Source organism: Acanthochromis polyacanthus, chromosome 23 (genome assembly GCF_021347895.1).
Source record: "Acanthochromis polyacanthus isolate Apoly-LR-REF ecotype Palm Island chromosome 23, KAUST_Apoly_ChrSc, whole genome shotgun sequence".
Taxonomy (NCBI): domain Eukaryota; kingdom Metazoa; phylum Chordata; class Actinopteri; family Pomacentridae; genus Acanthochromis; species Acanthochromis polyacanthus.
Genome location: NC_067135.1, coordinates 7,498,453 through 7,522,520, shown reverse-complemented (window position 1 = coordinate 7,522,520; position 24,068 = coordinate 7,498,453). Strand labels below are relative to the sequence as shown.

Here is a 24,068-nt window from a genome sequence, read left to right as displayed (position 1 = left end):
TTTTTAGCTGTTAGCTGACAGATTAATTAATAGTCATACTAAATAAGCTGATCTACTTGTTTTCACATCTAGCTACAACTTAAAAATGAGATGAGCAGCTGATGATGATGTGGTGTTGATTGATTAATCCCTTAAATGCAGTATTTTCTCAGAAAAATTGAACATGAAATCATTTGGTTCATTGGGTTCCTTGTGCAGCATAAAGTGATTCAACAAATATGAAACAGCAAAAGTAAGAATCAACCATTACTACAAAGTACGAAAGTACAGTTGCTGTGGCATTGTTATCTTAAAATAATTAATCGTGATTTACGTTTGGAGGCTTTGCGTTTTCAAGCAATGACTCAGAACGGGTTAACATACAGCAGTTCACACTGCATTTGGAGTGGTTAGTGTTCAAGGTTTAAGCATAAAAGGTTTGACTGTGAGAATCTTATGTATTTCATGAGCCACTATCAGCTGATCATGAAAACAGTCAGCACTTTGATAAACTACATAAAAAAACTCATTTATGGTAGAGCGATCTTACCCAGTGATGTATCTTTCCACTAACAATCTTTGGCAGTGTGGAGTCAGCAGCTTGTAGAGAGGACATGAGCCAACAGACAAAAGTTTCAGAACAGCTGGTGAGGAATTAACATTAACCTTCTGAATCCACATGGGGGATTCACAGTCACTTATTAAAAATCGCCTAAAATGCATCATTTAATAAGGCCATAAACTGTACAAGAGTCGGATTTTCTATTTTTAACTGTCCTTGCACTAATCATGAATGGTGTTTGGTTCGACTCCAGGTACACTCAAACACATTTTAATGGGCTGCAAGACCAGCCTCGCTCAAGGCCGTTACACCTGGTGCTAAAGTGTCTGGCACTAGTGTTGGATGAGTGTTAATGTCCTTCCACCCACATCCACCCAATGGCAAGAAACAACATTTATCCAGGAGGGTGAGGGTTGAGCCTGTCTCGCCACCTCAAGACCAGATCCTGGGCAGTTGAAAGGGGCTTGTGATTGGAGGATGCTGGTAGACCTGGACCAAAAGCTCTGGTTCCCACCTGAGATCGCATCCACCAACCTGACACCAGACCTGGTGCTATGGTCAGCTTTACTTAGGCACGTCTACATCATCGAGCTCACAGTGCTCTGGGAAAGCTCAGATGAGGACGCGTATGAGTGCAAGAAGCTGAGATATATGCAGCTTGGAAGGTGAGGGTCCAACCAGTCAAAGTAAGAGTGCAGAGGATTCGTGGCCACCTCAACATCCAGGCTTCTCTGGGAGATGGGAAGGCCCACCAGCAAGCAAACAAGGAACTCTCCAGAGCCGCTGAAAATGGAAGTCAGTGGGTGTGGACCAAGAGTAAGTACTTCTCCTGGGTCTTCAAGTGAGTAGATGGAATCTAGAGGGTGAACCTGGGACACTGGGATTCACTGCTGAACCCTCTGGAAGTGTCATGGGCCTATCAGCGAAACACCGATGAAGGAGGGCGCCCACTTGACAATCCAGAGGATGCCCTCACTCACCTGACCATCCCACAGAGTCTTAGGTGTCTCATGTATGCAAGAAAAGATATCAACATCTAGTCCTACACAACAGATCTGGTTCCATCAGGAATTATTACTAAACATAATCTTAAAATCATGATATTTCATCTAAATCAGTTTACTGTGCATGTCTTGTTGAAGAACTTTTTGTACTTGCAGATGTATAAAGCTAAAAGAAAAACATATGATGAGTCTTACGAGGCCTACAGACTGTGAACTTTCCTGAAACCAAGGACTACTAGGTTCAGCAAAAGACAAAACATTCTGAGCTCTTCAGGCTAAATCCGAATCCGTTTGTGACTGAGCTGCAGCCAACAAACCGACAAAAATTCAGGCACTTTTCAGTTGAACTGGGTTGAACTGCAAGCAGTGTTTGCACAGAACAGACAGGAGACTGAAAATAAATAAAAAATGTAGTAATATATAGTGTGTAAAGTCAGCATTGTTTTCCAGTATTGGTAACACCTGTGGGCATTTGAAAATTGCTGGAGATGTTCCGGTTTTCATTTGGTAAAGTAAATAATCAAAGAAATTCAGTCTTTTTCTCCTGTTTTTTGCTATTAATGACATTACAAATTAGTTACAATACACAAAGGACATTTTTGAGTTCTCTCCAGTCCTAGTCATGGTTGTGTTGCTTCTATAGAGGTGCAGGAATTTATAGTGCAGTGAAAAATGAGTCAGCTGTGAGTAAAAATGCTGCAAGAGAAACAGGTATCCAGAAACTAAAAGAAGCTGCTAAAACTGACGCACAGTGTTCTTGTTCATTTAAAGCAGAAAATCCAACAGTCAGTACCGAATTTAAATGAGACGCTTGGTGACATTATTTACATGTTTTCATCTTTTGTAGAAAAATATTACAAGAAAAGCTACAAGGCTTGATAAGAGATCTGAGTTCAACAAATCTGGGAGCGATACAAATAAACAAACAAACCCTATTGGGCACCATTTGATTATCAAACAAGTTAAATACCCCTGAGAATATTAAATGCTGTATTATTCATTTAAAAACTTTGCTCTTGCTTTTCAAAGCAGTTATGCGACGGTGATCATGGCAAACAGACGGAAAGAAGCGAAGCAATGGCAAAAGATCAACTGCCTGGTTTTCAAGCAGAATGTGAAAACAGACGGTTTTTAGATGGAAGAGGAGGACAGAGAGACCCGGAGAGGATGACTTCTTTGAAGCACTTGAAAAAGACAAGAGGACAGAGCGTAAGAAGTGCTCTGCAGATTCATGGAGGCACATAAGAGAGGAGAGGGTTGCAGAGAAGGGAACCAGAAAAGATGATGAAAAATAGCTGCCACCTGATTTCCTCGGAAGGACGCTGTTTTTAAGGGCAAACTCTGCCAACAGCTAATCACAACTGTTTTGAATAAAACAATCATAGCTCTGAAATGTTGCAGGAAATAAACAAAATCGCTCTCACTGCAACTCCCACACGCTTCAATCCTTGAACTAAAAAGGACCATTTCTACGGAATAAGACTGGGAGGGAGGATGATGGATGTAATGGAGGGAGTAGAGAGGAGATGAGAGCAGATGAGAGATTGCAGAGGTGATAGCAAATAACAAACCTCTCAAAAGAGAAGGGAAGAGGCAGGAAGTGGCCTGAAAGCTGAAATGAGTGAGATAAAAATCTATACGCTCAGAAAAAAATAAGGAGACACTAAAAGAGGAAGAGCAGAAGGAGCAGCAATTTTGTCCTCTTACCAACAGGTGGTTGGAGTGAATGCCAAAGAGAAGAAATAAGCTAAAATACGTGGCATAGAAAGTAAGTCTGAGAGAAATGGGAGCAAGAAGAAGGAGCGTGTCGTTACAGAAGTGATGAAAAAAGAAATGTACAAAGTGATACCTGTAAGGCAGACACAGTGTGGGAGATTAACTGATGTTTTTATGATACTATTCACAAGTTTGGGCTAATGTTGGCGCTCGTGAAGACTAACCGGAGGCAAGTAAAACATAAATTAGAAAGCTTAATTACTGTGTTGTGGAGATAAGACAGTCCTAGCGGGTTGTCTGCGGTTGAGTGTTTACATGTATTAAATCACATATCGAGGCAAGTTCGTCATGTTGGAAACCCTGGAGCACCTCAGCACGGTAGATGTTAAAAACAAACAAACGTCTTCACTTTGCCTTCAATTTTCCACCGCAGCACTCTCACAATACTTCTGGCTTTCCGATATAGTAATGCACTTTTCCAACGCTGGTGCACCGCAAAAAGTCAAAAGTCTTATTTTTACTCAAAATGTGTCATCCCACTTGGTTTAAGATAAATTTCATCAAGATGGAGGGACTTGTTTTAAGACAACGCATCTTAAATATCTTGTTAAGTCAAACAATCTTGAAATGATCTTGTTTTAAGTCGTATTTCACAAGAAAATTAAAAGTAAGTTTCACCCTCGTGTCGTCCTGCGGGTCAAAATTGACCCGTTTTAAAGTTTGAAAATGTGGGAAAAAAAATATTTTCACAGTGAAACTTCTGATGTTCATATTTTCAACATTTTTGGGAAATTTTTGAACATTTTTTGGTGGAATTAAAAGAAATGTTAAAAAAAAATGTTTCTTAAGAACAGTCACAAAAAAAATCAACCAAAATCCAGAAAAATTCACTGGATTTTGGTTGATTTTTTGTGAATGTTCTTACAGAAAATATTAGAAGTTTTACTGATATATATATGGAATCACTATAGATATTTTTAGGATTGTTTTGTAAGATTTTCTCATTTTTGGAAAATATTTACAAGAATTTTTTTTTGCCAAATTTAGGGATTTTTTTTAATTAAAAAGGAAATTTTGAAGGAATTACTGGAATTTTCTTCCTGAAGGTTTACAAATCTTCAGAAATTTGTGGATTATTTTTTTTTTGCTGATTTTTTGGGGGATTTTTTTCAGATAAGGAAACAATATTTTTTGGTGCCCGTAAATGAGGACAACAGGAGGGTTCATACATCTCAACTTAGGAGGTTACATGAAAGCGAAAATTTATGTTTGAGTAAAACATTGCTTTTTTTTTTTTTTTTTTTTTGTACGTGTCTGGCTTATTTAAGACACCTAAGCTGGACAACCTTGGTAAAATAAAGCTTAAAATAAATTTTCCCAGCTGATTTTAAGATGTCATTATTCTAAATATCATATCTTATTTCAAGAAATCTCACCAAGACATTTTTCACTTGTTCTATTGGCAGATTTTTCACTTATTTCAAGGTGAAATTTCCTTGAGATACTTTTTTCTTGTTTTGAGAGGGGCATTATTTCCAGTGTGGTGCTGAAGGCGATGCTGGGATATAATTGACGGAGTCAGACGGAGGTAGGCAGGCAGAGAGCGGAGAGGAGAGGGTGTAACAGCGCTCTCTGGGTGTTTAATAGCTGTGAATCATTCTTAGTTTTACTCCTATCTCTGCTTACTCTCTTGGCAGTCCCTCCTCTGTCTACCGTGTATTGTTGCATTCACAGTAATAAGAGAGCCAGAGCCAAAGAGAGCTAACTAAAAGTGCTTTATCGGCTGCCAAAATCTGCAAACTGCAACTGCAGGGAACACGTCTGACACTGCACCCTTTGTGTTTTTATCATGTCTGTCTGGCAGCGCTGTAGATTTTAGACTGCTATCTCTTTTGATAAACAAGGATGAGGAGAAATTTATATGGATTTAGACTCACAAACAAGCAGGTGTTGGAAAAGGTTAGGTGAAGAAAATTGTGTGTTTTAGTGTGCGCCGCCAGCCAGTCTCAGTGTGGGATTAATAGGTTCCATATCCTGGTGTGAACAGCGATGCCAGCCTCTAGGACCGCCTGCTGCTCCGCTAATGCAGAGGTGTGAACAGCCTGACCTTGGTACTGTGTGGGGCAGAATGAAAAATATGCATTCAGATTATCACTCGACAAATAATTCAAACAATGACAGATAAAAAACCAACTTGTCTGTCTGTCCTCACATTCATTTTAAGTGTGTGTTTGGCAGTAGCTGCAGTTATTGTGTGTGTATATATTACAAAGTCTGGGTGGGGTTTCCTTCTGAGCACCTTTCAGCCACCACACACGAAAGCTAACTAGCTGACTGTGACGGAAAGTCAACTGGATGAGAGAGACGGAGAGAAGAGGAGGCAGAAAACAACCCCGAGTTGAATGACTGCAGGTGTGCAGCTGTAATAGTAGCTGAGCAGGAAAAGTCTGGTGGAAAGTTGTTTTACACAGAACCAATTACAGAAAAATGTAGGAATGGTGTTTATTAACATCCCACAGGAGTTAAAGTTCACACCAAAGTTAGCCGCACATGCTAAATGCGCTGAACATTTCAGAAATACCATTCATTTTTTCATTGTCAAGACGTTTCAACACAGAAATGAATCAAATCCAGGGAGTGTTTCCTTGTTGAGATGTAGCAGGATGGCATCAGTGCAACAAATGAATCACATCACATTAACCCTCCTGTTGTTTTCATTTATGGGCACCAAAAAATACTGTTTCTGTGTCTGGACAAAACCCAAAAATTCAGCAAAAGAAATTCCACAAATTTCTGAAAATTTGCAAAACCTTCAGGAAGAATGAGCAAAGTAAGCTCAGATGGTTGGTGTGACAGGTCTACTCACAGCTCCCTCAGATAGGCTCACGATAGAGGGACGTGATCACATGCTGCCCAGATGACCACACTTAATACAGCAACATTTCCAAGCATTCAGTCTGCCAAGGCATTGTTAAAAAAGCTCAAGGGTTTCTGCTCTGCTAGTCTTAACTCTTCGTGGAGAGGAGGCCGACTGAGACGAGCAGCTGCCTCTGGGGATCGATGAAGTTCACATTATTATTGTAATGTAATACAAGAAATGTAACTCACCGCGAGGCTCCGCCGGGATGAAGACTTGGTTTACCCTTTTATAATTCTTGGCTGTGGGCCAGTGGATTATAATCCTCCTCTGAGGGACCAAAATTTTCACAGTCATTGTTGTTGCGACTCAAAGTGGATTTGTGGGCTGTGTGTGCTGATCCAAGTGCAACTGTGTGGGGTGTGGAAATGGCTTAAGTGTTCCGAGGGAGGCAAATAAGGAGAAGGAAAACACTTCTAAACAAAAAAGAGCATTGCTTATCAAGGTGGCAGTCGCTGAGATAAAGAGACGTGCAGTACATACTCCAGGCAGTGTAACAGTTAATATGATTACACAATACAGGACACCCACAATCTTGGCAACATGTGTTTAGTTGTGACCTGATGGACAAAGTATAGTCTAAGAACAAGCTCTCTTTATCCTGTTGTTTAGTTGTGTTTACTGCAGGGGTGTCAAACATGAGGCCCGCGGGCCAAAACCGGCCCTCCAGGGGTCCAATGTGGCCCTCAAAGTGTAAAAATTACAGAGAAGACATTAACTACAAATTGTAAATTAGTAAAACTATAAATTTAAAATAATTTTAGATCATGACAAGCTGTTTTGATCATAAAGTAAAATACTAGATTGTTCTTTTGTCATTTTGTGTTTAATTTTGCAATCTTTTGTCTTGTTTTTGTTGTTTTTGTCAGACTTTCGTCTCATGTTTTGTCGTTTTATGTCCCGTTTTGTTGTGTTGTGTTTCCTTTTGTCTCACTTGTGGTTTTGTGTTATTTTTGTCATTTTGTTTTTTGCTTTATTCGCTGTTTTGTGTCGTTTTTGTCTTTTGTGTTTTTTTATCTCGCTTTTGTCGTTTGTCCATTTTTTGTCGCTTTCTAACTTGTTTGTCAAATTTTTTGTTGTTTGTGTCTCCTTTTTGTAAATAGTTTGTCTTGTTTATGTTGTTTTTGTCTGACTTTTGTCGTTCATCTCATGTTTTTGTTGTTTTGTTTCTTGTTTTTGTCTAATTTTTGTCACTTTTGTCTTATTTTTGTCACTTTTTTTATTTTTGTCAGTTTTGTCTTATTTTTTTCATTTGTCCATATTTTTGGTGCTGTGGAAATTGTTTGTCGAATTTTTTTGTCTCTTTTTTGTTTATTTCATGTCGTTTGTTTCTTTTTTGTCGTTTTTGTCACATTTTCACAATATTTTGTCATATTTTGTTGTGGGTTTTTTTTGGCTTTTTATCATTTGACTTTTGCTGTTTTGATCATTTAGTAAAATCTGGTCCGACCCACTTGAGATCAAACTGGGCTGAACGTGGCCTCTGAACTAAAATGAGTTTGACACCTCCGATTTAATGAATTATATAAGATTATTAATGAAAAACTGATTTAAAAAAAACTCTTTCAGCCTACCTTTATCGAGCTACATGAACTTTAGTTTTCATCAAATCAAATGTGTTTTTTTGAAAATCACAGCCGGTTAAGGCCTGAGGAGTACAATTAATCTCGGTTAATACGTCATAAATCTACGGTAAGACAAGAGAGATAAAGCGAGAGGAGGATGAAAGGAAAAAGGAAACGGAATACTTCAGAGAAAGTCTACAAAGTACGAGGGAGGAGAGACAGACTCGTTTTTCCTTTCTCCTCCTAAAAAGAGATATACGGCAGAGAAAAAGGAAAAGGGAGGCGGCGGAGGAGGAGAAAGTAATTAGGTAGCTGGAAAGAGAAGAGAAGGAAAAGGGAGAAAGTCCTGTCATCTTTCTGCTACGCTTTGATGGAGCGAGGCAGATCCTGTGAAGCGAGATATGATTAAACGAAAAGTGAAAATTAGAAGGGAAAATTACATTGAGAAGGACCACACACACACACACACACACACACACACACACACACACCACACACACACACACACACACACACACACACATACACACACACACACATATATATATTTCTACATGTATAGTCATATAGTCATGAGTCACTCACTTAAAGACACATTTGTGCTCTTCTGGCACTGAGGAAACGTACAAGAGTACAAGTGTACACAATGATTCACAACCAAACATAAAAATAAAATGGCAAGAAACAAATGCAAAAAACTGAGACGACACACTCGCGCCGAACTGCACACAGTATCCTGCGTTCTTTCAGTCTTTACCACAACAACTGTCATCTGTACCTTGTAAAAGCTACTTATCGCTTCCACAAACTGGAGGGACAGACAGACAGCGAAAGAAAACAAAAATCTGGAGGGCAGAACACTGAGCGAGCACCGTGGCTTGAAAAGAGTGAGAAATAGAGGAAAAGGAAGAGAGTGAGCGACGGAAAGGAAAGAGAGAGGATTAAGGGAGATATAATGGGCTGTAATCCCTTTCTACTGAGAGACGAATCCCAGAATCGCTGATGGGGTGTCAGTTTGAAAGAGCTGTTTGTTCAAGCTATGAGTCTATTTTACACTGCTTCTACCTTTAGCTCCGACGACTTAAAAACAGCACACAAATGGGCTATTTTTGTACCTGAAATGTATGTTTTATGAATTGAAATGTCAAATGAATGTGCAGGAATTTAACATGCATGCACAAAATATGACAACACGACTTGTCACATTAAAACTTAGCAGGAATTGACCACCAAACTATGTGCTGGATTAAAGGAAGTGCATGTGAGTTCCTCCCTTTGAAATTTTTGATGTTATATGTAAGACGACTTCATAAAGTGCAAAAATTACAGAGACGACATTAACTGCAAATTGTACATTTGTGAAACGATAAATTTAAAATAAATTCCAGACCATGACAAGTTGTTTAAAAATAAAAAAAAAATAAAGCAACTATTGGTTGAGTCATTGCTTCTTAATTTGCATATTTAATGTTCTGTCGACTTGTCTTAGAGTATTGAAGCCCTTTTTCTGCCTGTCGCCACTTCCTAATGTGTATGTCACCCAGCAAAGTGATGGTTGAGGTGGGATTTGCCAACCTTCTATGATTTGTACGGTAATGGCCTATAAATTGTCTGTTAACTTATTTGGAGACTTATTCTTATTAGGAATCAGACATGATGTCCTCTTATGTACAAATGCATTTTGTTGAATTTTTCGTATGTTATCAATATAATTTCCTCAGACTTACATACTGATATCTAATGAGGGACGTCTTGCAGATTCCTGCTGGGTCTCTCTGACGACTTCATCTTCTTGCTGCTGCATTGTTCTTTGTCATTTTTTGTCTCATTTTTGTAATATTTTGTCTTGTTTTTGTTGGTTTTTTTTATCTTTTCTTGTCTGTCTTTTATCATTTGTGTCACATTTTTGTCATTTTGTTTCTCATTTCTGTCGTTTTATATTTCCTTTTTATCTCGCTTATGTTTTTTGTCTCTTTTTTGTCATTTTGTGTTGTACATTATTCATTGTTTTGTGAACCATTTTTGTCAATAAATTTCATGGTTCTGTCATTTTTTGTCTCGTTGCCCTTTTTTTTTTGTTGCTTTGTAATTTTTGTCTAATTTTTTGTCATTTTTTTGTTTTATTTCATGTCGTTTGTCTCATTTTTTGTTATTTTGTTTCTTGCTTTGTCGTTTGTGAGTCATTTTTGAAATATCTATGTGTTTTCATAGAAAAACACTATATCATTCAGTTCCATTTTGTAATATTTTGTCTTGTCTTTTATCTCATGTTCTGGTCATTTTGTTTCATTTGTGTCTCGCTTGTGTTTTTTGTCTATTTTTGGTCTCTTTGGAATGTTTTTGTATAATGTTTAGTCTCTGTGTTTGATTTATTTTGTGTCGCTTGTCTCATTTTTGTCATTTTGTGTCTCACTTTTGTAATATTTTGCCTTGTTTTTGTTGTTTTTTTGTATTTTTTAAATCTGACTTTTGTCATTTTGATCATAAAGTAAAATAATATATCATTTAATTCCAGATACCTGTGCCTATATAGACATACTATGATCTGGAAATTGTAATGTGTCAGTGATAAACTGTGGCTTCCGGTCAAATTGGGCGGAATGCTAAACCAAAATGAGTTTGAGACCCCTGTTATTTTCTGCTGCTTGTGTCTATTTTCCTCCATTCTTTTTATTTCTGTTTCCACGTACTAGTCAGCTCCTATGGAGACAGACAGTGGGTTTTACAGTGTAAGTATTTTTACAATGTTAGCGTGGGCTAATGGTTCTGTCTGGACTATTTTTACTTGGATCTTGTGTACATAACCTTTCTGGTTGTAAATGAAAGTGAAGGCAGGTGGGAGGTGTGGGAGATGTGCCTAAGCTGCTGCATATCTATTCAGTAGTTGTGAATGTTGCACCTTTAATTATGGAATTACAGTCATTTTCAGCACCTGTAACATATGTTTATTATTTCCCTCCTGATCAGTCACACTCCCACGCTGCCGCTGTAAAATGCCTGATAATTCTGTGGCAAATTGTCAAGGTGAAACAATCCCCAGCCATGTAATACTTTAATTAAATCTTTTTAATCAGTGTATCTCAAGATGTAGAGTGCGGACGAGGAAAAATATGTGTGAATTTTTGTTCACTAAGCAAATGTGCACAGCAGATTTCTGTCTTTGAAGTGAAATAATTCCCATTTGTGTGATCTTGTAAAAATGTAATAATTAAGATTATTCTGGTAAGTTTGTTAGAAATAAAACATTAATTTTAATCATGGACACCAATTATGTAATATATTTAAGAACATTTTAATCATGATTAAGAACTCTAATAATTTCCAAGCTGATGAATATCTAATGAGTAAATATGTGATTCCTTTGTCAAAAAGGTTTCTTCTTCAGAGGTAGATTTAGCTGACTGACTTGTGCAAACACTAATAACAAACACCTAATATTTGCTAATGTTATCGATCTCTCAATAATGTGATCTGGCATTACTGAAAGTCATCTACAAATTCCACTGAGAATTAGACATGAAACTGCAACACACCACCTGAGGGAAACACAAACGTTTACAAAAAGGTATCACAGGAGAAGTGGGTGTAATGTTCAAAGTATTTTTAGACAAATATCTCACATGTCGCAATCAGCATGAATGTTCCAAGATCAATGACAGCGTTCCGTCTAAATCATCCTCTGAATGTTTGATAAACAAATATGACTGTTATCTGTGTTGGCCCAGACAGTAAACAGCATCAGTGAACAAACAAGACAACCATACTCTGATTGAATTGCTGCTCTTCAGTAGCTAATGCTAATGCTAATGCTAGATGACAGACAGAGAGTGGTTCTGGTCAAACAGAGCTGTGAAGTGAAAACATTCGCTGGATTTGCTGAAGAGAGTCCGTCTGTGCGGGCATGAACAAGTAAACAGTGCTTTTTCTGTTACAGTATGTTTGCATGTAGAAAATTACATTAGAATTTGACTGTCAACTACAAATCCAAGCAATTAGAAATATCTCACGAGTTGTATTTGCAAGGCGGAATAGACACAACCGTGCAGTAAAAATACTCAAAAGTGGGTCTGTAAATGTTTTTATAGCCGTCATGCGCTTGTTTTGACAGTAAGAAGGGGTCCTTTGATAAAATCCTCCCATCAAAGGAGTGAGAGAGTTGAAAAACTTGGAGAACGCCTGATGTATGCTGACATTATGACTACACTACACTTTTAATAAATGTGAATTTGGGTTGAATGTAGCTTTTTAAAGCAGTTCTCTAAAGTAAATTAGAAACAGAGCTGAGCATGTGTACAGCCACATACCGAACATTTATTCATTAATTTGACATTTTAATGGTTTCATGATGACATGTAATGTGCAATTTTTGGAAACCAGGGCATGTTGAGACCCGATAAATGTAAAATGTTTCAGACAATTTAGAGCGATAACATCTGAGCACCTATAGGGGATGTAGCTCAGTGGTAGAGCGCATGCTTCGCATGTATGAGGTCCTGGGTTCAATCCCCAGCATCTCCATCTTTAACTATAACTTTGCACATGTTTAGCATTTGCTGGTTGAGAATAACAAGAGTTTGTAATAAAGATACACTACAGCATATGACAATGTGCTTCAATAACATTCCTGTGTCTCACAAAGTCCCATGCTGATTGCAGCGCATTCACAAACCTCTTGGAAGCGAAAACTCTCCAAGGAGCCCGGCTGTGTTTATGCGTATGAAGACGTAACGCTCACCTCCAAGCCGAAGTAGAGAAGCAATACAGGAGGTTATTGATGTGAGACGGATGGGTGGATGAATGCAGGAGAGATAAATGACGGGATAATACACAACCTCCACAATCTATAAAAAACACTCTGTGGATGGCGGTTCAATAGAATAGAGGCTGTCAGTGGAAACCTGGATTTAGGGGTAAATATATGTGGATGAAATGACTGTTTTGTCCCTTTGAGATGCATTTGAGAACTTGGTAGTTAAATGAAATAAATGCCTTGACAAAGCTGAGGAGTGATGTGTGGGACAAAAAAGTGCGAATGAGTATTTGTCAAAATGCGATGATAAGGAAGCAGATTTTGTCAGTCATTTGAAAAGGAATTACAGGGAGGCTTGAGAAGGGAACATCACGTGGATTTTCATAATACTGCAAGTTATTATGAGGGAAATTCTGACTCACAAAATACACAAGCACATTCATTTGCATACCAGTTTAAATAATATGAAGAAAACCAATGAAAGTCAACACACATGCACAAAAAATGCACAGTCACATTTACTAAACAGATACAGAACTAGTTTTTGATTGTGGGGGAAAAGTTATGGCCGCAAGAGGCTACAGACAATATAAAATTGCAGTTAAAGGTAACGCATACATGAGCCAGCAGCATCAGTGTGTGGTATTTTCCAGCTGTGGGACTCAATTCAAAACTGTGTATCAGAGGAGAATGAGGAATGTTTCTATCAGTGCTGCTATCTGCTACTGTTCAGTATTTTTCCACACTTCATGTTCTCTGAAAGCTCTCACTGCTGCCAACTTGGAGGTCCACTAGTGAACGAAGACAAGTGTGCAGGAAAACTGGAAAAAGCTTCACTGCAGAAGTGGGTATTACTGTTAGGAGTGTCCACTGAAAACTGAAAAACCAGCTCATGAAATGCCTCTGTCAGTCAGGACTCCTCCCTCCTTGTGTCTCTTCCTCACCTCCTCCGCTTAAATCTCTAGCAGGAAGGACTAACACATGAGGAAAGGAAGTGAGGATGAACAAACCAGGAAATGAGAAAAAAGGAGAATTTCTGAATATCTTCACCCTTTTTTCAAAAGCAGTGACCTAAAACAGATTTTTCATGTGGATGAAAGGCAAAACACAAAAAGCGAGAAAATATAGAAGAGACTCGGTGGAGTAACAGATCATGAATCATCACTCGTAAAAAGTATGAATCTAAATTAGTTCATATTGGGGGAAATCGAGATATGTCTGGCTTTGAAAAGTGGGGATGTAGCTCAGTGGTAGAGCGCATGCTTTGCATGTATGAGGTCTTGGGTTCAATTCCCAGCATCTCCAGTTCTTGTCTTGTCAAAACTACGGCCCTTATCTATAAACACAAGACAAGCAGCTCCATGTGTTCAACTGTCTTTCATGAGACCTTTAAGTATAATCTTGCTGCACTCCAATAAAACTTAGTATGGGTGATCATGAATAGAAGTAAAGTATAGAATGGAGGTTTATTTAACTCAGAAGAGTCATTCGTCTCTGTGTGACTTCTTTCTGCATGCTATTTGCCAAAAAAACCCAAAATCGTTTCTCATCGTAGTGAAAATACTAAACGTCAGGGGATGTAGCTCAGTGGTAGAGCGCGTGCTTCGCATGTATGAGGTCCTGGGTTCAATCCCCAGCATCTCCAAGTTATGTGAGGTTGAACAAAGTCTCAATCCATAAACAAATACACATTTCTGGAAAAGTAATCTCTGAGGTTAAATCAGCAGCTCCACACCTCTGTCTGTTATGAGTTGCAGCACTAACTTTATTGATGCTCGAAGCACCAGCACAATAAGAAAGTCCAAAATTACATACCTGGTGCTTCTGCCTCATTCTCAAGACAATACATGAACCAACACAAATGATTTACAATGTGTGACTTTCAAAAGAACTGGTTTTCTTCTTGTGTATAAAGTGTGTCTGTCCATGCTCAAAAAACCAAAATCATTTCTCATCGTAGTGAAATCCCTAAACATCAGGGGATGTAGCTCAGTGGTAGAGCACATGCTTCGCATGTATGAGGTCCTGGGTTCAATCCCCAGCATCTCCAAGTTATGTGAAGTTACATATTTAGAAAAGTTAATTAAAACATGACACAGGTGATCATCTGATCTGTCCCTCCTATCACATGGCTCTCTCACTGATCAATCAACACCAGCATGTACATGAATGATCGTGGGATTGACATTTTCAGGCTTATTGGTGTGATTACTTCTAGTCTTCAGTGCTTATTTAAACAGATTTCTTTTAAAAGGCCACATTGAAATGAAAACATGTTAGTGTGGACGTAGTCTAAGACTCAGAGTAATCAGGCTGTGTGTGACTTCAGCCCCCCTCAACTGTCTTTCATGAGACTTTTAGATATAATCTTGCTGCACTCCAATAAAACTTAGTATAGGTGATCATGAATAGAAGTAAAGTATAGAATGGAGGTTTATTTAACTCAGAAGAGTCATTCGTCTCTGTGTGACTTCTTTCTGCATGCTATTTGCCAAAAAAACCAAAATCATTTCTCATCGTAGTGAAAATACTAAATGTCAGGGGATGTAGCTCAGTGGTAGAGCACATGCTTCGCATGTATGAGGTCCTGGGTTCAATCCCCAGCATCTCCAAGTTATGTGAAGTCACATATTTATATAAGTTAATTAAAACATGACACAGGTGATCATCTGATCTGTCCCTCCTATCACATGGCTCTCTCACTAATCAATCAACACTGCTACATGACTTACTGTGGGATTGATATTTTCAGGCTTATTGGTGTGATTACTTCTAGTCTTCATTGCTTATTTAAACAGATTTCTTTCATGTTTTAAAAGGCCACATTGAAATGAAAACATGTTAGTGTGGATGTAGTCTAAGACTCAGAGTCATCAGGCTGTGTGTGACTTCAGCCCACATGATTTTACTGACTGAAGCTGTACTTCAGGATTATTTCTGAGAAAACTGAAGACATTTTCAATGTGTTACAAGGGGATGTAGCTCAGTGGTAGAGCGCTTGCTTTGCATGTAAGAGGTCCTGGGTTCAAGCCCCAGCATCTCCACTACCTTTGAGGCTGAACAAAGTCTTCCATGAGTCTTTTTGAGTTTAATATTGTAGAACTCCAATTATATTTAGTACATGTGATCACAAATAGTGATAAAGTACAGAATGGAGCTTCATTTATATGCAACTCAGAAGAGTCATTAGTCTCTTTGTGGCTTCTGTCCACGTACTGTTTTTTTCAGCCACCAACAGAAACAGCTTAAGTTCACACCAACATTTCTTATCTGATAAGGTCCTTCTCTGATCTGTCTCTCCGATCACATGGCTCTTTCACTAATCAACCAACTCTTTGCTTGTTGTTTACACCAGTATGTGCATGCTGTTCAGTTCAGACTGAAACGGCTTTGGCTGAGAAAACTGAAGACATGTTGCTAAGGCTGAAGGGGGATGTAGCTCAGTGGTAGAGCGCTTGCTTTGCATGTAAGAGGTCCTGGAATCAATCCCCAGCATCTCCATGTTTAGTTAACTATATTACCTCTTTAATATGTTGTGGATGAAGAAGTGAAAGATGCACGGCACAAAGGGATAAAGTGGCAGACAAATCGAGCTAAAATAGTGACCGGGAGTGCATGACAGCATTATTTTTTAATTATTCATTTTTTAAATATATTTTTTATGTTGTTTTAATTTTTTAGGCTAGAAAATGCTTATTTTACTGCAAAAATAATTAAAACAACGTGGTGATCGCAGAGCCGGTCACCATGACTGAACTGTGGTGCTGCAATGCACCATGGGAGTCTAAATGTCATTATTGCGGTTTCTGTTGGTGTTCCAGTGTTATTAGTGTTTGTGTTTTATTGCATTTTTGTGGTTTAGTCAGCCTCGTTAGTTTGGTTAGGTGTTATGTTAAGATCGTGAGTGTGAAGTGTGTTTGATGACTTCCTGCCACATTTTATATAACCTTACTTTCTGTGTGTCAAAATAAAAGCATCTGCCAGTTGTGAAGTGCATAAAATGCAGATATCCTTTCTCTGGCGTCCGGCAATGTAGTTCACCACAATAATAAATATATAAAAACACCTATGTGCCCCGCAATCCTGTGATAGCGCAAAAAAATCCATGATACATAAACTTAAAAATTCGCGACACAATGAGACCACGAAAAGTAAACCGTGATAGGGACAACTATATATTGAAATTAAAACTTTTCTGGACACTTTATGGCAGACTCCAGTAACTTAATCACATTGGCTGTGGCTGGTGACGGTACTTCTTTTCATGCTCACCTTCCACAACACACACACTCCTAAAAGGCAAACCCTCAGTCGATAACAAGAGTATCCCTCCACCTCAAGTTTCTCTCATCATTTAACCACAATTCAGGAATCTTCTACTGACACTTCAAAGCATCGACTTTCTCTGGGCAGCTCCATTGCGTGCTGTATGTTGCTTTCAGTTGCAGCATTAAAAGATGCAAGTCTGTTTAAGAACATCAATACATTCTCACCAGCTACAGACTTTCTCCACTAAGTTATCTGTTGATGTGATTTTAACTTTCACTGAGAGACCCTGAGGGCCAACATTAGCAGAAAATGTACTTCTCTGAATGATTGCCTGCGACAGTTACCACTATCATTAATAAAATACCAAATGGTGACATTTTCTGTGGGGGAAAGGAGTCACATTGCAATACAGGCGTTCAAAAACACGAGACATGAAGTCGTCAAGCTGCAAGTAGCCACCTTATCACATGAAGATACTTCATATCTGGAAAAACAAACCCTAGAAGTAAAGTACAAACAGTTCGTGAGGTGTGGATGTGAGTTTTTGAAAGAAAAGCGTGTCAGTGAAAATGTCTATTTCTGACTGAAGTCATTCATATGCAAACTCCTGCTGCGATTCACTCACATTCACACCATTTATAGACTCAGATATCTACAGTTTCCAGCTAGGCTACATTCTTTTTAGTAACAGTGTCTTTCTGCTGCACAAGAAAGACTCTGAAATACTGTAAAGAACTCGTTGTGCGTCTCATGACAAACCCACATTACATAACAGACCCAGTATAAGACCGTTACAGTTCGGTAAAGCTGAATTTCAGCAAAGGGAAGCAAACTACTTTTCACTAAGAACTCAGACTGCTACAGTCCCTGGGGGTGTTCCGTTAAGTATTGTTTTCAGTTGAATCCGCACATAGAAAACACATGTAAGTAGATGCATAAGTGCAATGATGCATATAAGCTTCATGCTTTTGTTGTCTGGTATTTCCTTTTTGTCTCGCTCGTGTTTGTCTTATTTTGTCATTTTGTCTTTTGTTTTATTCGTTGTATTGTGCATCATTTTGCTTTTTGTATTGCTTGTGTTGTTCTTGCCTGTTTTATGTCGTTTGTCCATTTTTTTTGTCGCTTTGTAAATTTTTGTCTAATTGTTTGTCTCCATTTTGTTTTGTTTTGTGTTGTTTTTCCTCATTTTTTGTCATTTTGTGTAATATTTTGTCTTGTTTTTGTTTTTGTCTGACTTTTGTCGTTTTTATCATAAAGTAAAATACTCAATCAGTCTGGTCCATATACCTGTGACTAAATGTTTCGTTCCTTTGTACAAACACTGATCTGTAAGTTGTAAGGTGTAAATGATAAACTGAGGCATAATATAGCTGAAATTGAACTTACTTTTCTTAAGAAATTTCAGGTTGTTCATAATGTTTTGTAAAAAGAATGCACTTTTTTGCACTAAAACAAAGGAAAAATGTGCAGTTGTGGTTATTTATAGGTTAATATGCTGCTATTTTACTGGTCCGGCCCACTTGAGATCACATTGGGCTGAATGTGGAACCTGAACTAGAATGAGTTTGACACCCCTGCTATAAATCATCTCAGAAGAGACCTGAAAATGGCCGCGCACTGACACTCCCCAGCACACGATGAGCACCAACCTAATCCTTTAAAACATACAATGTGTAAATGTTAAAGTGTCTGAAAACTTTTGGTATACACCATAAACAAACCGAGACACATTATACAGAATTTTTTTTTTGTCTGCATTTATTCTCATTGTTTAACTCCACGGAAGGGGTGTCAACACTTTATGAGATTAATGCATATTTTAGTCTTGCAGCCAAATATTTTATTTTATTTATATAAAATACAACATTATACAGAATCTGTCTCCGCAATTGGAGACAAAACCCAAAGGTTAATGAGAAATGGGTCTATTTTCTCATATGGAAGCTTATCTCAAATGGATTTGCTATCTCCTGACAGCGGAAATGAAGATTTATGAAACTGCGATAACATCCACTCCACCGGCCAAACTGATAAGGATTTCAGTGTTTTTACAGATAGTATATCAGCACGTAAATCTAAAATGAAACACATCATTTGTACATTTATCAGTGAAGACATCATTCCAGCTCTCCTCCCTTTGTAGTTACAGTGAAAGGCAATTTAGTCTTCTACACTGTAAATCCACTGTGACAATCTTTTGCTATAAACAACAGAACAATCTGCTTCTTTTCATTGCTATTACGTGGCTCATTCAGTGTCTTCTCCATCAACTTCTCTCACCTGTTTGCTGCTCTTCCAAAACAGATGCTTCTCTGCTGAGAGCCGCAAACAATGCCAGATCCATAAAAATGGATTTACAATCAACTACAAACACTTCTTTTAAACTACTCTTTTTCTTTTAAGATACAAAATCCAACTTCAGAGTAGATATTTCTTAATTAGTTGCACTGGACTGTAATTAGAAAATCATTTATCTGAACTCCGAGTAACATTGAATAGTTGTTTTCTGTTGTTGGTTCTTTTCACAGCAGAATCAATGCTATCGTCTTCCACTGTCTCAAGTGTATCTTTTAGTCATATTCACTAGTGCAGAGCCCTGCAGAGTATTTGCTGAATAAAAATAAACAAGGATTGCTCATGTCTGACTGAGTATGTGAAGAATTTGGCTTGCTGCCCAGCTCTATATTCTTGGTATTCTAAGTATTGTTAGTTTTTGTTTGAAAAAATAACCATCTACCCCTCTGTTGGTGTTCAGCTCAGGCCAGCTTCAGTCGTTGCAGAAGATCAGTGAGGTGTGGTAGACAGGCGTGTCTGTCGTTTCTTTGCCATTTTTGACTCCCTTGTGTAGTTTGGAGCGCCACATTGCTGGGTCAGGGGAGATGAACCTCCATGATGAAGGCTCCATGTTGAAGTAACCCTCGAGTTGTCCCCTATATTTTTCCCCCACATTTTCAAACTTTAAAATGGGTCAATTTTGATCCGCAGGACAACACAAGGGTTAAGGGTTGTGGGATATAGTTAATAAAAAAAACACCACATTTTACCCAAAAATGAGAAAAATAATGAGAGATAGAACAAAACTAAGCTGTTGCTATTACAATTTGGAGCATCAACTTCATAATAAAAGAGAAGGAGACCAAACTGTCTTCCAGTTTGCCCTCTGTCTTGTCATATTGTTTGGATTTCAGGTTTCAAAATAAGAGAGAGATATGCAGTTCAGGTGACAGCAGGCCAGATGTCCACAGGAGACAGTCCGACAGCAGTAATTTATCACTGCAGCAGCTCCAGACGGTATTTGTGTACACGTGTGCGAGGCCGGCTGTCTGTCACAGTAGGTGTCCTCCGGTGCCGACGATGACTTTGCGAAAAACATCAAACTCCCAAAACGGCTGCTATTTTTATTTTAGAACTCCTGATTCTGCCTCGATCGAATCAAGACTCGCAGAAAAAGCCGCACTGCATGTTTAGAAAACAGCACCAAATGTTAAAGCTTGAACGGAAACTGTTGATTTCGCTGGTCTGTGTGCAACAGATTGAACAGGCACGTGCACGCTCTCTTTGTAATGAACGAGCAGCAGCAGCAGCAGCAGATGGAGGGACTTGGAGAGCTGGAGAAGAGTTCATATTTCTCTAGTCTGGAGGGAGGAAAGTATTAAAATGCTGAAGCTGGCAGGAAGGTCTTTTGGCAGGCAGAATATGTGGTAGATTCTGTTCATTCATTCTATTATCTGCTCTGTACTTTCAGCCATGCCAGACGGTGTAATCTCTTTAAATAATTACGACTGAAAATATCAGGAACATGTATATTTATTAGCTTTCATTGATGAGTTACTGTGCATTTGTTTGGAAATGGCCTCCTAACTCTTATTTCTTTCATGATTTAACTGAGAATTACTAGGAAAGGAAAATAAGTTTTGATGATAACGATATTTCTCTTGATCTACTCCCTGAAAAGTGAGAAAAATCAACACGTGGGGAAGAATAACAACACATTCCTCTGTACATGGACAAATAAAGTTGAGATAGAACAGTACAAAGGCATATTGATATGAAATATTTTACATTCAGGAGGTGTTGGGCTCTGTCACCAGCATCTTCTATAATAACTATTATCTGGATTTATGGGTCAGCTGCTCTAAAACAGGTATTTTTATAGACAGCTATTTTCCTCCTTCATCCTGTTCTTCCTGTCTATTGTACATTTCAGGAAATAAGAGAACACAAAAACACTCTAACAAACACGCCAGACCAGACTACATCAACGGTATATAAAATATTATGAAAGCGGTCCTTCAGATGCTCCAATCTGGCCCACTGGACGGCTTTGTAAAGTGTAAAAATTACAGAGAAGACATTAACTGCAAATTGTAAAATTATAAATTGAAAATAAGTTCTAGACCATGACAGTTGTTTATCATTTTAAGTGTCATTTTTGGAATATTTAGTCTTTTTATTCTAGTTTACTTTTCTTTTTTTGTCTGACTTTTGCCGTTTTTGTCGATTTTGTGTCTTGCTTTTGTCTTTTTTGTCTTATTTGTTAAATTTTTTGTCTCGTATTTGTCGCTTGTCCATTTTTTGCTGCTTTGTAACTTTTTTGTCAAATGTTGCCTCTTCTTTGTTTTGTTTCGTGTCAATTTTGTCTTATTTGTGTTGTTTTTCTTTGTCTGACTTTTGTTGTTTTTCTCATGTTTTGCCATTTTATTTCCGACTTTAGTCTTTTTCTCTCATTTGTGTCATTTTTTGAATTTTTTGTCTCGTTTTTGTCGTATGCCCATTTATTCGTCGCTTTGTAACTTTTTGTCTAATTTTTTGTCTCTTTTTGTTGTGCTTCGTATCGTTTTTCTCATTTTTTGTCGTTTTGTGTCTCATTTTTGTAATTTTTGTCTTGTTTTTTGTCTCACTTTTGCAAAAAATGTTTCTTAAGAACATTCACAAAACATTCACAAAAACATCAACCAAAATCCAGCAAAATTCACTGGATTTTGGTTATTTTTATGTGAATATTCTTAAGAGAATATTTGAAGTTTTGCTGATGTATATGTAATCACTTTAGATATTTTTAGGATTTTTTTGGAGGATTTTTACTCATTTTTTGATAATATTTAAAAGAACTTTCTGGCCAAATTTGGGGGATTTTTTAAAAATAAAATTTTCAAGAGAAACTTTTAAGAAATTATTGGAATTTTCTTCCTGAAGGTTTTGAAAATTTTCGGAAATTTGGGGAATTTTTTTGCTGAATTTTTTTCAGACAGGGAAACAATACTATTGGTGCCTGTAAATGAAGACAACAGAAGGGTTAAGTGACTGTTTAATTAATTGCATGCACAAGACGTGCTAAAGGAGGTCAAGAGAGATTAACCACACCATGTCAAACTGTGGGGCAACTGGTAAGGACCTTGTTTCGTCTGCTCATCACTGCATAACCTTTTGGCCATTTGCTTATAGTTTTAGCTGTAGATTGCAGGGGTTAGTCGGTGTCAGCAGGTCAAAATGCAAATTAAAGATGGGGAAAATGTGAGCAGTGCACCTACTTTAAACGTACATGCTAACATTGTCAGCGAGAGAATGTTGGAGTGCCCATAAAACCATTTAGTTCAAAGCACTGCTGTGTAGAAGTACAGCCTCACGGAGCTGACAGCCTCATTGTAGTCTTGTTAAAATGTTGAACAGCATAATTGCATTTAGATTCATGAAGCACTGACCTCTGTTTTACCACAGATAATAAGTGCCCTTCTGTGCTGTCTGTGAAGGGAAAGAGTGCATTTTCAATGATAAAATAGCTGCACTGCACCTCCTGTCTGACTTTTGATGCAATATCTTGAAAAAGAAAAAAAAGTAGTTCCAGTTGCAATGCCTGGCAGCAAATGTGAATGTGAAAATTATTAGAGTAGTGAGAAAATACTGAGACAAATCTACAATAGATGCTACGCTTGATTCACACTTTTGAAGCTGTGGCACATTTTCACTCTTTGGCTGTTCAATCTATCAGCATAATATATTAAATGAGCAACTCTGTCATCACCAAACGCTCCATTAGCCACAGAGTGTTGCAGCATTTACACATTACACTTGTTTCATTTGAGTGTCACTTTGTAGCTAATGAAAAACAATGCAATTAAAAGTTTCGCTCATCGGTCACAGCCATGAAAATGAACGGTTTTCGTCCCTGAGAATCCCAAAGGATCTGCTGCACACCCCGTGGGACAGCTTGTTGTCTCTCCTTCAGTCAACAACTTCAGCTGTGAAGAGGAAACCCAAAACCACTGGTGCCATAATCATCTCTGTCTCACTCTGCTCCGCTCGCTCTGTGACCCATTTCTGGATTTTCTCCCCGGTGCTCGACTGTACAATTACAGAACACACTCTGGATTCAAGGATAGACTGCTGGAGTTTCAACAAAAACAGGATGCTAATCAAGGCGTTGGCCTTCTTACACTCTCACACACATTTGTATTTTTGTACTTGTGAGGACTATCACTGGCATAAAGCATGTCCCAGGACCTAACTATAACCTCTATATCCGCATTCCTGACCTCAACCTTTAGCCTGGCTTTAAACCTGTGAGCCTAAGGGATATTTTAGGCTGGACTTCATGACTTTTACTTTTAACCTGTTATCTTGGCCATGATAAGGGTTCATCATTCATGCTGTATCTTGTTTTTTCAGAACACTCTGGGCTAGAATGTTTTTGCATGTCTGTAATCTAATATTGAAAGGCAGATTGGTTTGGAATCATGGTGGTGGATCAGCAACTAGGAAGATTATGTGCTTAGTGTCTAATAAAAACTTAATGTAATTATTTTACTAACATAAAGTAGCCTAACTGTAAACCAGGCAAATGTTTTCATAGCCTTAAAACTAGATTACTCTTTGGTGTACAGGAAAACAACTAGTATCCTTTGAAAGGGTAAGTTCTGCTATTTATTTTGATTCGTGGTAGGTCTGCGTTATGAAACGTTATGATCTGTGCCACTTATTCCACTGAAAAACTAATAATAATATATATACTAATATTTTCTTTAAGAACATTCACAAAATAATCCACCAAAATCCAGTGAAATTCGCTGGATCTTGGTTGATTTTTCTGTGAATGTTCTCTAGAAACATTTGTAACATTTGTTTTTTTCCACCAAAAATGTTCAAAGATGTCCCAAAAATGTTGAAAATGTGGACATCAGAAGTTTCACTGTGAAAATACATTTTTTTCTCCACATTTTCAAAACTTTAAACCGGGTCAATTTTGACCCGCAGGACGACACGAGGGTTAAAACCCTCAAACTGATCCTCGTAAAGATAGATACACAAG

The 24,068-nt window shown here is 38.0% G+C and overlaps 1 protein-coding gene and 7 non-coding genes across 8 annotated transcripts in view; 7 read left to right on the top strand and 1 right to left on the bottom strand.

Moving 5' to 3' along the window:
- Window positions 1–24,068, bottom strand: part of m1ap (meiosis 1 associated protein) — a 61,087-nt gene that overhangs the window by 21,328 nt on the left and 15,691 nt on the right. The window lies entirely within an intron of this gene.
- Window positions 12,190–12,261, top strand: trnaa-cgc (transfer RNA alanine (anticodon CGC)). The gene has a single exon. It is a non-coding gene; the product is annotated as a tRNA-Ala (tRNA).
- Window positions 13,727–13,798, top strand: trnaa-ugc (transfer RNA alanine (anticodon UGC)). The gene has a single exon. It is a non-coding gene; the product is annotated as a tRNA-Ala (tRNA).
- Window positions 14,067–14,138, top strand: trnaa-cgc (transfer RNA alanine (anticodon CGC)). The gene has a single exon. It is a non-coding gene; the product is annotated as a tRNA-Ala (tRNA).
- On the top strand, window positions 14,472–14,543 carry trnaa-cgc (transfer RNA alanine (anticodon CGC)). The gene has a single exon. It is a non-coding gene; the product is annotated as a tRNA-Ala (tRNA).
- Window positions 15,034–15,105, top strand: trnaa-cgc (transfer RNA alanine (anticodon CGC)). Its single transcript has one exon. It is a non-coding gene; the product is annotated as a tRNA-Ala (tRNA).
- trnaa-ugc (transfer RNA alanine (anticodon UGC)) lies at window positions 15,466–15,537 on the top strand. Its single transcript has one exon. It is a non-coding gene; the product is annotated as a tRNA-Ala (tRNA).
- On the top strand, window positions 15,923–15,994 carry trnaa-ugc (transfer RNA alanine (anticodon UGC)). Its single transcript has one exon. It is a non-coding gene; the product is annotated as a tRNA-Ala (tRNA).